We start from the raw sequence: 14,486 nt of genomic DNA on the forward strand, positions 1-14,486 counted from the left end.
AAATTAATTAATTTATATTTTGGCTGTGTTGGGTCTTCGTTGCTGCATGCAGGCTTTCTCTAGTTGCGGCGTGCGGGCTTCTCATTGCGGTGGCTTCTCTTGTTGCGGAGCACGGGCTCTAGGTGTGTGGGCTTCAGTAGTTGTGGCATGCGGGCTCAGTACTTGTGGTGCACAGGCTTAGTTGTTCTGCGGCATGTGGGATACTCCCAGACCAAGGCTCGAACCAGTGTCCCCTGCATTGGCAGGTGGATTCTTAACCACTGAGCCACGAGGGAAGTCCAAGATTTCTTCTTTTATCATTTTCTTTCTGTTTAGAGAGTTTCCTTTAGCCATTCTTTTAGGATAGGTCTGCTGGACAAATTCTCCTAATTTTCCTCCCTCTGAGAAAGTCTTGATTTCTCCTTCATTCCTGAAGGATATGTTTGCTGGATATAGAATTCTGGGTTGACACTTCTTTTCTTTCAGCACATGAAAAATGTGCCACCTCCTTCTGGCCTCCATGGATTTTGATAAGAAAATCTGCTGTCATTCAAATTGTTTATCCCCTATAAATAATGCATCTTTTCTCTTTTGCTGCTTTCAAGATTTTTTCTTTGTTTTTAGTTTTCAGATGTTTGACTATGATGTGTCCTGGCATAGATTTTGAGGGTTTGTGCTATTTGGGGTTCACTCAGTTTCCTGAATTTGTAAGCTTATGTCTTTTGGACAAATTTTCAGGAAATTTAGGAAAATTTTCAGCCATTATTTCTTTGAATACTTTTTAATCTCTGCCCCCTTTCTTGCTCTTTCTAAGACTCTGGTGACACAACCACTAGATTTTTTGTATAGCTCCACAAGTCCCTGATTCTATGTTCATTTTATTTTTCTGTCTATTTTATCTCTGTTGTTCAGATTGAGTTATTTCTATTGTTCTATTTTCAAGTCCATGGATTGTTTCCTCTGTTTCTTCAGTTCTGCTATTGAGCCCATCCATTGACTTTTAGTTTGGTTACTGTATTTTATATTTAAGTTCTAAAATTTCCATTTACCCCTTTCTTATCTTCTATTTCTTTACTGAGACTTTCTGTTTTCGTTGGTTTCAAATCTGTTCATAATGGCTCACTGATACATTATTATGATGGCTTCTTCAAAATCTTTCTTTGACAGATCATTCTAACATCTATATCATTTGGATATGGGTATCTGATTATTGCCTTTTCTCATTCATATTGAGAGATTTTCCTGATTCTTGGTTTGAGTGATTTTTGATCAAAGCATGAACATTTTGGGCATTATGTTATAAAACTTTGGGTTTTATTTAAATTTTATGTTTTAGCAGACCTCCTCTGACACTGCTATGGTGCCACCTTGTTCATCTCCACAGAGGAGGCTTTGCGTGGGGTCTAGGATTTTCAGTATGGTTTGCAAAGCTCTTGCTGATTTTTCAAAGTATTGTTATGTGCAATAATAAAACCACTGGTGGAGGGGATGGGAAAGCACAGGTAAATCAGCCCACGTATGCCGACCTGGCTGACTCTTTTTTTTTTTTAACAGATTACAATATCTTATTCACTAATAAACTAAAAGTCCATTTCTAGATGTTTATTTCTCCTGCATGCCTCATTTGTTTTCAAAGCCCTATAAGGGGCAGCTTCACCTAGTCCTCAGACTCAGCTCCATCTTCATCTTGACTAATCTGAAAGTAACAAACTTCATAAGTCTCCTTGTCAGATGCAACCACATAAAGTCAATCATGAAGATTGTTCTCCTTAAGATATTTTGTGGTAAGATATTTCAAATGCCTTTTAGAGAACTATTTCTCAGCAACAATTGTGATTTTATTCTTGAAGCATTCAAGATCTCCAGTTTTTCCAATGACTTTAACCTTCTCTCATGGAAACTGTTCAAAATTTCCAGAATCAAACTTCTATCTTCTACTGGATGAGTAAGGTCCAAATTAAACTTCCAGGTTGACTTCTTAGGCTTCTTGTGGCGGCACCACCTGAAGACTGGCCGGGCAATTAGAGAGAGACTGGCTGACTCATTTAAGAGAGAATTAGTCGATAGCCAATGAGAACAGGCTCTGCCATGGTCTGAATGTCTGTGAACCCCACACATTCATGTTGAAATCCTAACCCCAAAGGTGGTGGTATTAGTAGGTGGTGGCTTTGGGAGGTGCTTCAACTGTGGGGGGGATTCTCATAAATGGTATTAGTGCCTTATAAAAGAGGATCCAGGAGATCCCTAGCCATGTGAGGACACAATGAGACATCTCCGACCCGGAAAAATGCCCTCACCCGACCGTGCTAGCATCCTGATCTTGGACATCAAACTTCTGGAACTGTGAGAAATAAATTTCTGTTGTTTATAAGCTATCCAGTCTGTGTATTTTGTTATAGCAACTTGAAAGGACTAAGACAGGTCCCCAATGAAAGGGGGCCCCGGCCAGGGTGAACGGGAGGACAAGAAGGGGCATTTTGCAATCTACCAGTGTTTGAATGGCAGCCAATTTAAAAAATCAACATAAAAAAAGTTATTATAAAGCAATAATTAGAGGAGGCTGTGGTAAGAAATTGGTCTCCGTGCTTTTGAGTCAGAACTGAATCAGATTCCTATAAAATTGAGTCAGAACACCAAGGGCCTGTCCAGGTTGCTCATGTACAAACAAAAAAAATGGTTTATAATAATTAGTTAGTTCCAGATTGAAGGAGGTGGTTGGAGAGCTAAATTTATATCACACAATGCCTGGTCATGTTTAGGTTTTCATAGAAGAGGGTGAGTTACTGAGAACTTCATTAAATAGCAACTTCAGAAAAGTTGGGAATCCATTGCTGGCAATAACTAGGAGTCCTAGCAAAGAATCCTCTTGTTTGATAGTGAGCCTGGAAAATGAATGGTTTGCACATAGTCTGCAAGTGAGAGCTTTGCCTTCTTGGTGTAAATCATGCCCTAGGCAATGAACTTTGGTTTGACAAAACTGTAACTTTTCTTTGGAAACTTATGATATTCTGGCTAAAAAATTAAATGGATTGATACCAGTCCTAGAGCTCACTTCATCTTTAGAATGCAGCAAAATGTTAACTATGTATTGGATGAACATAAAATAACAAGGTAATCTAAGGTCTTTAAAGTCCTAGTAAGAATTCGTGAAAAGTGGGTGGTTGCTTAAGTAAACCCCTGAGTGACCTCTGTGGAGATCTTCACTTTGGGCTTTATTAGGACACAAGAATATAGGTAAGTCTGGGTCCAAATGAACTATAACCTCATTATGAACTGAAGAATCCTCATGAATTTCAAGGAAGTAGTGATCAGAAGAGCATTTATTCTGGCAATGCCATTTGCACTATTAAGTTAGTGGATCATGTCACAAGAGAAAAGAATGTTTTATGGTGTGAGGTCTACTTTTTTATTATCCCGAACAGAAAATCTGTACCCATTAAAAAATAACTCCCCATTCCTTCCTCCTTCCAGCCCCTGGTAACCTCTATTCTATTCTCTCTGTCTATGAATTTGCCTATTCTGGATACCTCATATAAGTGGAATCCAAGGGACATGCTCTGGCAAGACAGGGTGACAGATAAGCTACCTTCTAAGGCTCATGGGTCTTATTACCTGCAGGACTAGTGTAGCCTAGTGTTAAGAGCACGTATTGTCATCAGATGACCTGGATTTGAATCCTAGCTCCACTACTTCTTTTTCTCTTTTTAAATTTTTATATTGTGGTAAAATGCACATAACATTAAATTTACCATCTTAATCATTTTTAAGTGTACAGTTCAATAGTGTTAAGTACATTCACATTGTGCAACCAATCTGTGAGACTCTTTTCATCTTGCAAAACTGAAACTCTATACCTATTAAACAACAACTTCCTACTCCCTCCTCTCCCCAGTCCCTGGCAGCCACCATTCTACTCTGCGTCTTTCTAAATTTGACTGCTCTAGGTATCTCATATAGGTGGAATCATACATCATTTGTCCTTTTGTGACTGGCTTATTTCACTTAGCAAAATGCTTTCAAAGTTCACCCATGTTGTGGCATGTATCAGAATTTCATTATTTTTTTAAGGCTGAATAATATTCCATTGTATGTATATACCACATTTTGTTTTTTCATCTGTTGATGAACATTTGGGTTGTTTCCACCTTTTGGGTATTGTAAATAATGCTGCTATGAACATGAGTATACAAATATCTGAGTCCCTGCTTTCAGTAATTTTGTGTATATAACCAGCAGTGGAATTGCTGGATCACATGTTTCAAATGCCAAACTATTTTTCATTCCCACCAGCAACGCACCAGGTTCCAATTTTTCCACATCCTTGTCACAGCTTGTTCTTTTCTTTCTTTCTTTTTTTTTTCTTTGTTTGATACAGACATCCTAATGGATGGGCCATGTCAAATGGTATCTCACTGTGGTTTTGATTTGCATTTTCTCTAGTGGCTAGTGACATAGTGACACTGAGCATCTTTTCATGAGCTTATTGGCCATTTGTATATCTTCTTTGGAGAACTGTGAAGTATTTTGCTCATTTTTGTTTTGTTTTGTTTTCTTTGTTTTGTTTTTGGCCACGTGGGACCTTAGTTCCCTGACGAGGGATCGAACTGGGGCTCACTGCAGTGGAAGCGCAGAGTCCTAACCACTGGACCTCCAGGGAATTCCCTTTTGCTCATTTTTTTTTTAACACCTTTATTAGAGTATAATTGCTTTATCTTTTGCTCATTTTTGAATTAGGTTGTTTGTTTTTTGTTGTTGAGTTGTAGGAGTACTGTATATATTCTGAATAGTTATCCCTTTTCACATATATGATTTGTGAATATCTTTTCCAATTCCATGGGAGAGAATTCCCACTCTTGCCTTCTCTAAACTCTATTTGCAAGTTGAAGTCTTCAGATACCTGCCCCCTTTTGGGACTGTCTCTGTTGTTATCAAGTAGTTCTGTTTGTGCCTGTCCTGACGGTTCAGCTGGCATATAGACTATGGTTTTGATCTCCGCTTCCCCCCTCCCCACCCGCTCCCCACCCCATCACCATAACAGCACTTAGCACGGTTCTGGGATAGGTGGTATCCAGAGACACAGCCTCTTATAACTAGGAGGTATCCTACACACATCTTTTTTTTTTTTCTTTAATAAATTTATTTATTTTTTATTTTTATTTTTGGCTGCATTGGGTTTTTGTTGCAGTGCACGGGCTTTCTCTGGTTGTGGCGAGCGGGAGCTACTCTTCATTGCAGTGCGCAGGCTTCTCGTTGCAGTGGCTTCTCTTGTTGCGGAGCACGGGCTCTAGGCGCACGGGCTTCAGTAGTTGTGGCACGCAGGCTCAGTAGTTGTGGTGCAGGGGCTTAGTTGCTCTGCGGCATGTGGGATCTTCCCAGACCAGGGCTCTAACCCGTGTTCCCTGCATTGGCAGGCAGATTCTTAACCACTGCGCCACCAAGGAAGCCCTGTACACACATCTTGATACAACTTCCTCTCTGAAGTTCAGAGACCAACAGCTAGTTGGAGATAGAAACAAGACCCAGTTCCAGAATGCAGGGTCCACTCACCTGTTTCTTCTCTTGTCTCTCCACGCTCTCTCATATTCCACCCTTCATACACACTGAATTATGGGACGTTCCACATACTCACCATGTCAGTTCTCTCAGTGGAGCCGATGTAGATTCTGGAGGTCAAATCCCAGTTCTGTCTCTTCCTGAGCTGTGTGATCTTGGGCAAGGTACCAAATCTCTCTGTGCCTCAGTTTCCACATCTATAAAATTGGTACTGTATTAGTACCTCCCTCATGTAATTGTGAAGATTCATGAAGAGAGTACATATGCACAATCCCTGGTCCACAGTAAGTACACAATACACGTTAGCAATACCATTATTGCCTTTTGGACTTTGAACTTGCTGTTCTCCCTGCTTATATTAAATTCCCTTACTCTAGATGTTACCTCCCACCCTAAATGCTTTCACCTAACTATGTTGTCTCCTCTAGGAAGTCTTCCCTGATTCCTGTAGAGTGAGATGGATTAAGGGTACCTTCTCTGTATTCTTAATATCTCTTATGAAAATATTCATTCTTACTGTATATTAGGTATTGCTGTAGGCACTGCGGTTAAAATAATGGACAACAGAGAAACAATATTCCTATCCTCAGGGAGCTAAAGTTCTAGTGATAAGTTCACTGGAAAAAAATAAAGCAGGAAAGGAGATCCAAATAGTCAGGGGTTACAATTTTAAATGGGATTGCCAAGGACTCCCTCACTAGAGAAGGTCATACTTGAGTGAGGACCTGAGGAGGTTGAACTCTCTTTGACTAGAGTTCAACCAGAGAAACTCCTAGTTATTGTTTGATTGAATAACTCAGGACTATATCCTAGCCAAGTTGACACATAAAACTGACCAACACAGGAGGTAAATGAGCTAGGCATGGAAATATCTGGGGAAAGAGTACTCTAGATAGAGGGAACACTCATGTAAAGCCCTGAGTTAGAAGCACTTGAGGAATATTCCAGGAACAGTAAATAAGCCAGTGTGTGTATAATGCAGAAAGCAAAGAAGAGAGTAGCAGAATATGGAGTCAGAGAGATAATTATGAGCCAGATCATGTGTGGCTTGGTAAGCCATTATGATGAATCTTCCAATCCATGTAGGCCTTTGGAAACACTGGCCAGTGATGGTTTTAATTTTTTCAACAGCTTTATTGAGATATGATGGACAATAAACTGCACATATTTAAAGTGTACAATATAGGTTTTGACATATGTATACTCCAGTGGAACCATCATCATATTCAAGATGATGAACATGTCTATCGTAACCAAAAGTTTCCTTGTGCCCTTTTGTAATCCCTTCTCCTGCTCAGCATCACCCTTCTCCTCTTCCCTCGGGCAATTACCGACCTACTTTCTGTCACCGTAGATTAGTTATATTTTCTAGAATTTATGTAAGTGGAATCATACAGAACGTATGTGTTTTTGTCTGTCTTCTTTTACTCAGCATAATTAAGATTCATGCATGTTGTTGTTTCTATCAGTAGTTTGTTCCTTTTTATTGCTGAGTGGCATTCCATTGTACTGCTATACCACAATTTGTTTATACATTCACATGTTGATGGAAATTTGTGTTTGTGGTGGTTAATTTTACATGTCAACTTGACTGGGCTAAGGGATGCCCCAATAGCTGGTAAAACATTATTTCTGAGTGTGTTTGTGAGGGTGTCTCCAGAAGAGATTACCATTTGAATCAGTAGACTGAGTAAAGAAGATCACCCCTTACCCAAATGGGTGGGTACCATCCAATCCATTGAGGGATTTAATAGAACAAAAAGGTAGAGGAAGGGTGAATTCACTTGCTCTTGCTTGAGCTGAGATACCCATCTTCTACCCTTGGACATCGGCACTCCTGATCTTGGGTTTTTGGACTCAGACTGGAACTTACATCACCGGCTCTCCCCTCACCCCCCATCTCTCCCCATTCTGAGGACTTTGGGCTCAGACTGAATTACATTAGCACCTTCTGGTTCCTGGTTCTCCAGCTTGTCCACTTGTTATGACCATAAGAGGGTCATAATTCCACCTAACATGATACAAAATCTTGCCAACAACAGATCATGGGACTTCTTGGTCTCCATAACCATGTGAGCCAATTCTTATAATTAATCTATATCTATCTACACACTATCAGTTCTGCTTCTCTGGAGAACTCTAATATAGTGTTGCTTCTACTTTGTGGTTATTACAAATAAAGTTGCTATGAACATTTGTGTACATGCCTGCATTTGGGCATACACTTTGACTTCTCTTGGGTAAATACCTAGGGGGTGGAATAAGAAGCTTTATAGTTTCAGGTTTTATATTTGGGTCCATGATCCATTTTCAGTTGATTTTTGTATATGATATGAGGTATGAAAAGAATTTTACTTATTTATTTGCTTATGGATATCTAATTATTCCAGAACCATTTATTGAAAGACTATCCTTCCACAGAATTGCCTTTGTTCCTCTGTTAAAAATTAATTGTATGAATATATTTCTAGACTCTCTTTTCTGTTCCATTGATTGGTTTAGCTATCTTTACACTAATACCACCCATCCCAATTACCATAGCTTTATAAGTTTTAAAATCAGGTAGTTAAGTCCTACAACTTTGTTCATATTCTTCAAGTTGTTTCATCTACTCTAACACTGCTTTTTTTTTTCCAGTTAATATGAATTTTAGAATCAGCCTATCAATTTCTGCAAAAAATGTTTAAAAAGGATTTTGACTAGGATTGCATCGATTACATCGATCAATTTGGGGAGAACTGAGTTCTTAGCCACATTGAATCTTCTAATCAATGGACATGGTTGTATCTCTTTATTTATCTAGATCTTCTTTGATTTCTCTCAGTAATATTTTGTAGTTATCAGTGTACAGGCCTTACAGATCTTTTGTCAGATATATTCCTAAGTTTTAAATATGTTTTGGTGCTACTGAAAATAGTACTGCTTAAAACAACAACAACAAACCAAAACTTAAGGGGCATCCACTGCAAGGGGCACGGGTTCAACTCCTGGTCGGGGAACTAAGATCCCACATGCTGTGAGGCGCGGCCAAAAAAAAAAGAAAATAGTACTGCTTTTTAAAATTTCTACTTCAAAAATGTCCAGTGCTAATTCTACATGAAATAAAATTGACTTTTCTATATTGGTCTTGTATCCTACAAACTTGCTAACCTTAATTTTTAGTTTTAGTGCCTTTTTGTTTTTTTTTTTTTAGATTCCAAACGATTTTCTATAAAGTACCACGTTGTCTGTGAATAAAGATTATCTACTTTACTTCTTTCTTTCCAATCTTGGTGGTCTTAAATTATTTTCTTGCTTTATTGCATTAAAATTTTGAATCAAAGTGCTGAGAGTGGACATCCTTGCCTTGTTCCTGATCTTAGACACAACCAGTCAATCCAAAGTACAACGCTAGCTTGGAGTTTTTCATAGATGCCTTTTATCAGGTCGAGGAAATTCCTTTCCATTCCTATCTTTCTGACAGTTTTTTTCAGTAATGGATTTTGGATTTTATCAAATGTTTATTCTGCTTCTATTGTAATGGTGGTTTTTAACCTTTAATATGTTAATACAATTAATTACATATATTGATTTTCAAATGTTAAACTAACCTTGTATTCTGGGATAAACCCCACTTGCTCATGATGTATGATCATTTGTCTACGTTGTTGGATTGGATTTGCTGAATTTTTGTTAAAAATTATTTCATTGATATCATGAGGAATAATGGTCTGTAGTTATCTTTTCTTATAATACCTTTGTCTGGTTTTGGTTTCTGGGTATTTCTGGTTTCATAGAATGAGTTGTGAAGTATAATCTAGTATTCAATTTTCTGCAGGAGTTTGTGTATAACAGGTATTATTTCTTCATTAAATGTTCAATAGAATTCACCAGTGAAACCATCTGGGCCTGGAGTTTTCTCTGTGGGAAGGATTTTAACTATAAATTGAATGTATAGGGCACTAAGTTTACCTATTTATTTATTTATATATATATATATATTTTTAACATCTTTATTGGAATATAATTGCTTTACATTGTTGTGTTAATTTCTGCTGTATAACAAAGTGAATCAGCTATACATATACATATCCCCATATCCCCTCCCTCTTGCGTCTCCCTCCCACCCTCCCTATCCCCCCCCTCTAGGTGGTCACAAAACACCAAGCTGATCTCCCTGTGCTATGCGGCTGCTTCCCACTAGCAAACTGTTTGACATTTGGTAGTGTATATATGTCAATGCCACTCTCTCACTTCGTCTCAGCTTACACTTCCCCCTCCCCGGGTCCTCAAGTCCATTCTCTGCATCTGCGTCTTTATTCCTGTCCTGCCCCTAGGTTCTTCAGAACCTTTTTTTTTTTTTATATTCCATATTTATGTGTTAGTATACAGTATTTGTTTCTCTCTTTCTGACTTACTTCACTCTGTATGACAGACTCTAGGTCCATGCACCTCACTACAAATAACTCAGTTTCGTTTCTTTTCATGACTTAGTAAAATTCCATTGTATATATGTGCCACATCTTCTTTACCCATTCATCTGTCAATGGACATTTAGGTTGTTTCCATGTACTGGCTATTGTAAATAGTGCTGCAATGAACATTGTGGTACATCTCTTTTTGAATTATGGTCTTCTCAGGGTATATGCCCAGTAATGGGATTGCTGGGTTATATGGTAGTCTATTTTTAGTTTTTTAAGGAACCTCCATACTGTTCTTCATAGTGGCTGTATCAATTTACATTCCCACCAACAGGACAATAGGGTTTCCTTTTCTCCACACCCTCTCCAGCATTTATTGTTTGTAGATTTTTTATGATGGCCATTCTGACCAGTGTGAAGTGATACCTCATTGTAGTTTTTTTTTTTAATAAATTTATTTATTTATTTTTGGCTGCTTTGGGTCTTTGTTGCTGTGCGTGGGCTTTCTCTAGGTGCGGGAAGTGGGGGCTACTCTTTCGTTGTGGTGCCCAGGCTTCTCACTGTGGTGGCTTCTTGTTGCGGAGCACAGGCTCTAGGCATGGGGGCTTCAGTAGTTGTGGCACGCAGGCGCAGTAGTTGTGGCACATGGGCTTAGCTGCTCTGCGGCATGTGGGATCTTCCTGGACCAGGGCTCAAACCTGTGTCCCCTGCACTGGCAGGCGGATTCTTAACCACTGCACCACCAGGGAAGCCCCCCTTATTGTAGTTTTGATTTGCATTTCTCTAATGATTAGTGATGTTGAGCATCCTTTCATGTGGTTGTTGGCAATCTGTGTATCTTCTTTGGAGAAATGTCTATTTAGGTCTTCTGCCCATTTTTGGATTGGGTTGTTTGTTTTTTTGATATTGAGCTGTACTGCTTGTATATTTTGGAGATTAATCCTTTGTCAGTTGCTTCATTTGCAAATATTTTCTCCCATTCTGAGGTTGTCTTTTCGTCTTGTTTATGGTTTCCTTTGCTGTGAAAAAGCTTTTAAGTTTCATTAGGTCCCACTTGTTTATTTTTGATTTTATTTCCATTTCTCTAGGAGGTGGGTCAAAAAGGATCTTGCTGTGATTTATGTCATAGAGTGTTCTGCCTATGTTTTCCTCTAAGAGTTTCATAGTGTCTGAGCTTACATTTAGGTTTTTAATCCATTTTGAGTTTATTTTTGTGTATGGTGTTAGGGAGTGTTCTAATTTCATTCTTTTACATGTAGCTGTCCAGTTTTCCCAGCACCATTTATTGAACAGGCTGTCTTTTCTCCATTGTATATTCTTGCCTCCTTTATCAAAAATAAGGTGACCATATGTGGGTGGGTTTATCTCTGGGCTTTCTATCCTGTTCCGTTGGTCTATATTTCTGTTTTTGGCCAGTACCATACTGTCTTGATTACTGTAGCTTTGTAGTATAGTCTGAAGTCAGGGATCCTGATTCCTCCAGCTCTGTTTTTCTTTCTCAAGATTGCTTTGGCTATTTGCGGTCTTTTGTGTTTCCATACAAATTGTGAAATTTTTTGTTCTAGTTCTGTGAAAAATGCCAGTCGTAGTTTGATACGGATTGCACTGAATCTGTAGATTGCTTCAGGTAGTATAGTCATTTTCACAATGTTGATTCTTCCACTCCAAGAACATGGTATATCTCTCCATCTGTTTTTATCGTCTTTAATTTCTTTCTTCACTGTCTTATAGTTTTCTGCCTACAGGTCTTTTGTCTCCTTAGGTAGGTTTATCCCTAGGTATTTTATTCTTTTTGTTGCAATGGTAAATGGGAGTGTTTCCTTAATTTCTCTTTCAGATTTTTCATCATTAGTGTATAGCAATGCAAGAGATTTCAGTGCATTAATTTTGTATCCTGCTACTTTACCAAATTCATTGATTAGCTCTAGTATTTTTCTGGTAGCATCTTTATGATTCTCTGTGTATAGTATCATGTCATCTGCAAATAGTGTCAGTTTTACTTCTTCTTTTCCGATTTGGATTCCTTTTATTTCTTTTTCTTCTCTGATTGCTGTGGCTAAAACTTCCAAAACTACGTTGAATAATAGCTGTGAGAGTGGGCAGCCTTGTCTTGTTCCTGATCTTAGAGGAAATGGTTTCAGTTTTTCACCATTGAGAACAATGTGGGCTGTGTGTTTGTCATATATGGCCTTTATTATGTTGAGGTAAGTTCCCTCCGTGCCTACTATCTGGAGAGCTTTTATCATAAATGGGTGTTGAATTTTGTCAAAAGCTTCTTCTGCATCTGTTGAGATGATCATATGGTTTTTATCCTTCAATTTGTTAATATGGTGTATTACATTGATTGATTTGTATATCCTTGATTTCCTGGGATAAACCCCACTTAATCATGGTGTATGATCCTTTTAATGTGCTGCTCGATTCTGTTTGCTAGTATTTTGTTGAGGACTTTTGCATCTATGTTCATCTGTGATATTGGCCCTGTAGTTTTCTTTTTTTGTGACATCTTTGTCTGGTTTTGGTATCAGGGTGATGGTGGCCTCGTAGAATGAGTTTGGGAGTGTTCCTCCCTCTGCTATATTTTGGAAGAGTTTGAGAAGGATAGGTGTTAGCTCTTCTCTAAATGTTTGATAGAATTTGCCTGTGAAGCCGTCTGCTCCTGGCTTTTGTTTGTTGGAAGATTTTTAATCACAGTCTCAATTTCAGTGCTTGTGATTGGTCCTTTTATATATTCTACTTCTTCCTGGTTCAGTCTTGGAAGGTTGTGCTTTTCTAAGAATTTGTCCATTTCTTCCAGCTTGTCAATTTTATTGGTATATAGTTGCTTGCAATAATGTCTCATGATCCTTTGTATTTCTGCAGTGTCAGATGTTACTTCTCCTTTTTCATTTCTACTTCTGTTGATTTGAGTCTTCTTCCTTTTTTTCTTGATGAGTCTAGCTAATGGCTTATCAATTCTGTTTATCTTCTTAAAGAACCAGCTTTTAGTTTTATTGATCTTTGCTATTGTTTCCTTCATTTCTTTTTCATTTATTTCTGATCTGATCTTTATGATTTCTTTCCTTCTGCTAACCTTCGATTTTTTTTGTTCTTCTTTCTCTAATTGCTTTAGGTGTAAGGTTAGGTTGTTTGAGATTTTTCTTGTTTTTTGAGATAGGATTGAATTGCTGTAAACTTCCCTCTTAGAACTGCTTTTGCTGAATCCCATAGGTTTTGGGTCGTTGTGTTTTCATTGTCATTTGTTTCTAGGTATTTTTTGATTTCCTCTTTGATTTCTTCAGTGATCTCTTGGTTGTTTAGTAGCATACTGTTTAGCCTCCATGTGTTTGTATTTTTTAGGTTTTTTTCCTGTAATTGATATCTAGTCTCATAGCATTGTGGTCGGAAAAGATACTTGATACGATTTCAATTTTCTTAAATTTTCCAAGGCTTGATTTGTGACCCAAGATATGATCTATCCTGGAGAATGTTCCATGAGCACTTGAGAAGAAAGTGTATTCTGTTGTTTTTGGATGGAATGTCCTATAAATATCAATTAAGTCCATGTTGTCCAATGTGTCATTTAAAGCTTGTGTTTCCTTATTTATTTTCATTTTGGTTGATCTGTCCATTGGTGAAAGTGGGGTGTTAAAGTCCCCTACTATTATTGTGTTGCTGTCAATTTCCCCTTTTATGGCTGTTAGCATTTGCCTTATGTATTGAGGTGCTCCTATGTTGGGTGCATAAATATTTACAATTGTTATATTTTCTTCTTGGATTAATTCCTTGCTCATTATGTAGTGTCCTTAGTTGTCTCTTGTTATAGTCTTTATTTTAAAGTCGATTTTATCTGATATTAGAATTGCTATTCCAGCTTTCTTTTGATTTCCATTTGCATGGAATATCTTTTTCTACCCTCATTTTCAGTCTGTATGTGTCCCTAGGTCTGAAGTGGGTCTCTTGTAGACAGCATATGTATGGGTCTTGTTTTTGTATCCATTCAGCCAGTCTATGTCTTTTGGTTGGAGCATTTAATCCATTTACATTTATGGTAAATATTGATATGTATGTTCCTATTACCATTTTCTTAATTGTTTTGAGTTTGTTTTTGTAGGTCTTTTCCTTCTCTTGTGTTTCCTGCCTAGAGAAGTCCCTTTAGCATTTGTTGTAAAGCTGGTTTGGTGGTGCTGAATTCTCTTAATTTTGTTTGTCTGTAAAGGTTTTAATTTCTCCATTGACCTTGAATGAAATCCTTTCTGGGGAGAGTAATCTTGGTTGTAGGTTTTTCCCTTTCATCACTTTAAATATGTCCTGCCACTCCATTCTGGCTTGCAGAATTTCTGCTGAAAGATCAGCTGTTAACCTTATGGGGATTCCCTTGTACATTATTTGTTGCTTTTCCCTTGCTGCTTTTAATATTTCTTCTTAGTGTTTAATTTTTGATAGTTTGATTAATATGTGTCTTGGAGTGTTTCTCCTTGGATTTATCCTGTATAGGACTCTCTGCACTTCCTGGAGTTGATCAACTATTTCCTTTCCCATATTAGGGAAGTTTTCAACTATAATATCTTCAAA

General features: G+C 37.9%; 1 pseudogene; it reads right to left on the reverse strand.

The window, feature by feature from the left end:
- Nucleotides 1–1,636: 1,636 nt before the first annotated feature.
- Nucleotides 1,637–5,560, reverse strand: LOC133087101 (ribosomal protein eL22-like 1; annotated as a pseudogene).
- Between the last annotated feature and the right edge of the window lie 8,926 nt (nucleotides 5,561–14,486).

The sequence above is a fragment of the Eubalaena glacialis genome, chromosome 3 (assembly GCF_028564815.1).
Source record: "Eubalaena glacialis isolate mEubGla1 chromosome 3, mEubGla1.1.hap2.+ XY, whole genome shotgun sequence".
Taxonomy (NCBI): Eukaryota; Metazoa; Chordata; class Mammalia; order Artiodactyla; family Balaenidae; genus Eubalaena; species Eubalaena glacialis.